The sequence below is a fragment of the Limulus polyphemus genome, unplaced genomic scaffold (genome assembly GCF_000517525.1).
Source record: "Limulus polyphemus unplaced genomic scaffold, Limulus_polyphemus-2.1.2 Scaffold3004, whole genome shotgun sequence".
NCBI classification, from domain to species: domain Eukaryota; kingdom Metazoa; phylum Arthropoda; class Merostomata; order Xiphosura; family Limulidae; genus Limulus; species Limulus polyphemus.
Genome location: NW_013668614.1, coordinates 44,900 through 48,480, shown reverse-complemented (window position 1 = coordinate 48,480; position 3,581 = coordinate 44,900). Strand labels below are relative to the sequence as shown.

The window sequence follows — 3,581 nt, the reverse complement described above, 5'->3', positions numbered from 1 at the left end:
AAAGAATTAAGTTAATCAGTACATTAAGAAACTTCATCCTAGAGTCAATCTGCAAAGAATTAAGTTAATCACTACATTAAGAAACTTCATCCTAGAGTCAATCTGCAAAGAATTGAGTTAATCACTACATTAAGAAACTTCATACTAGAGTCAATCTGTAAAGAATTAAGTTAATCACTACATTAAGAAACTTCATCCTAGAGTCAATCTGTAAAGAATTATGTTAATCACTACATTAAGAAACTTCACACTAGAGTCAATCTGTAAAGAATTATGTTAATCACTACATTAAGAAACTTCATACTAGAGTCAATCTGTAAAGAATTAAGTTAATCACTACATTAAGAAACTTCATACTAGAGTCAATCTGTAAAGAATTAAGTTAATCACTACATTAAGAAACTTCATCCTAGAGTCAATCTGTAAAGAATTAAGTTAATCACTACATTAAGAAACTTCATACTAGAGTCAATCTGTAAAGAATTAAGTTAATCACTACATTAAGAAACTTCAAACTAGAGTCAATCTGTAAAGAATTATGTTAATCACTACATTAAGAAACTTCATACTAGAGTCAATCTGTAAAGAATTAAGTTAATCACTACATTAAGAAATTCAAACTAGATATATAAGATAAAAGTAACTACGTAGGCAGTGAGTTATAGTGACTGGTTGCTTGTTATCTGTTCAGCAGTCCTAAATTAGGGATGGCTATGCTTGCACCTTAGGGGTTCTGTCCTGGCTGCTTAGACAGTGTGTTGCATAAGGTGCTTTTCAGGATTTAAATATCAGCTACCTAATTATTGATTAAATTATATTGAAACACAGTAACATTTCAGTTGTTCTTTTCTATACACATATTCATCCTATTTATTTTTGTATTGTATATTTTTGCTAGATATTTACCCGAGTTTGATTATTGATTTCATAAAGAAAAGGCTTATTTTCCAATTGTGGCACCTTTTATCTGCTAAATTAACAAGATGTCTGTTATTCACTAAAGGTTGGAGGTACCTTTTCTTTAATACATATTATATATTTAAACAGCGAGATCGACTATCGACTTAAAACTACCACAGCTTAAAGTGTAGAGAGTGCAAAGCAACATACCATGGCTCAAACTTATTTAAACAGCAAGATCGACTATCGACTTAAAACTACCACAGCTTAAAGTGTAGAGAGTGCAAAGCAACATACCATGGCTAAAACTTATTTAAACAGCGAGATCGAATATCGACTTAAAACTACCACAGCTTAAAGTGTAGAGAGTGCAAAGCAACATACCATGGCTCAAACCTTGGACACAGAGCCCAGATTGTTCACACTGAGGCAACAACACTCAACCACCAAGTGATACTGAGAGAAAGAAAAAAAAACATTGCTAATTCTAGTAATTGCTAATGAAAGATTTGTGAGTAACATAAACTCATGCGTACGAACAGAAATTCTACGCAATCTCAAAATAGCCAATTTTGGTACCAGAATACTTGTGCAAAACATAGAAAAAAATCAAAAATTGTCTCTATCACCTTCAAGGTGTCTTTGTACCAAATCTCAAGTAAGTTGGTTGACATACACATGAAGACTTCATGAAAAACCCCAAATTGTACTTTCCTCACTGAAAGATTGAGCAAAAGACAAAATTCCATGCATATTGGACCAAGATATAATCCACAAAAAAATGAAGGAATGCCAGTTGATTGAAAAGTGTTTGGAAGAACAAGAAATAATAGACAAGCAGTATGTCACTCCACGGAGACATAAATAGGGTTATTAAGATTTTTTATGGGAAAAAGATAAATAATGACCTTAAAAAATAAGAATGAGAGTCAAAAAGTAAAATGGAAGAGATGTATGGGTCAATATTTCAAACATAGTATCAATCAAGCACAAAGAATAAGTAGAGAGAGCAAAGAACACACTCTGAACTTGTTCCAAGGAATAGAATGGCCATGCAAAGGAAAGGGAAGTCTGTGACATTTCAATATTTCTTTCAGTATCCAATACCAAGAATAATGAATAATATTGTTAAAAATCAATCAATACAACAAAATATGTGGCTTATCAACATTCAAAAATAAACTCAACCATTATGTGGAGATCTTTATATATGGCAGAATTATTAAAGACAAAACTTCCCTAAAAATAAACCGTACAGGACAGTAACATGCGCATAGTAATACTTAACATGAGCATTTTACAGTGACGGGATGAAAGCATTACTACTTCATATACTTGAAAGTCTACATAAAAGAATACGTCTTTAGAAATCATCAAAGCAAAATCACAAAGGTAATTTTGAACAAAAGTACATGTTATAATAAAACCTTTTTCCTTTTATATCGAATAAACACTTTTCACTCATAACAAACTTTACGATTTTCTTATATCATTATATCTTTTAATATCTCTAATATATCACATTCCAATTATAAGAACGGCTACACAAGATATTTATTTTTTTTAAACAAATATCACATACATGATTGATCATAAACAAATAATAATTCAAAATAAAATTCAAAATGGCTCCATAAATGAAGCTTATGTTTTTAGAAAGCATTTATAAAAAAAAAAGAATAAAAAACAACTCAAAATCTAAGCATTCTGTGGGTGAACTACAACCATTATAGTATCAATTAATATACTGGTTGCTATTTAAATGTAACTGTGTATTTTGGCAAACCAAGTTATTTTTTTTCTTAAAATGGAAAGCAGCCTAACATTAGTGAAAAACTATAGTAAATGGAACAAACTAAAAGAAGATGACATGAGAGTGAAAAGATCAAGCAAATGTGTTGAAACTAAGTCCTCTTATTTCAAGTCTTCTGATAGTTTTTAGTTACCATGATTTTTCACTAACTGCTACAAACACCATGTATATTGTGTTAGTTTATTAAAGCCTAAAATGTTTGGGCTTTTTTTGAAATAACAGTTTGCTACTTGTTGGTTGTACATAAGCAAGAAAAACATTTATTTTATGTCATCATAAATTTTTTTTTACAGGCATAGACCCTCAGGAAAAAACAACAACAACATTAGCCATTAATTTTCATAGCAGTTTTGAGGAAACAAACATGTGTGCATTAACAGTTTGGAAAAAAAAGTTTCAAAGAATGAGCTGCTACTCATTTTTACTAATATGTGAAACAGGTAAATATCTCAGGAAGTAACACAAACGTCCCTTAGATTATGACACACGTCATATTTCATAATTTGGCACTTTCAACAGAGAATGAATAACATTTATAGCCTACTACATTCTTGGCTTGATTGGATGAATGATAATACACATCAAGACATAATGACTTTTCCATCTACTTCCACTAAATAGGTTAAATGAGTTATAAAATATTCTTTCTCTTTGAAATTTTACAAGAAAAAGACACCAACGACTTATCCCTCGACCTGAACAAACAGCAGTAACTAATATTTATGATTTTTTTTTCCTCCCACTGAGCATGCTGAAGAGTTAGTTACATGAATTCATTATCTAAACTTAGTATGTTTGGTTTGTCAAAAAAATAAGCTGTATTTTGTACATTATTAGTTAATGAAATTTTGTAAATAACTAAGGAGTC

General features: G+C 30.4%; 1 long non-coding RNA gene across 1 annotated transcript in view; it reads left to right on the top strand.

Moving 5' to 3' along the window:
- Positions 1–244, top strand: part of LOC111088024 — a 1,808-nt gene extending 1,564 nt beyond the window's left edge. The window contains exon 2 of the long non-coding RNA XR_002612647.1: positions 58–244. This is a non-coding gene — a long non-coding RNA (uncharacterized LOC111088024). The remainder of the gene's footprint in view (positions 1–57) is intronic.
- Positions 245–3,581: the final 3,337 nt, after the last annotated feature.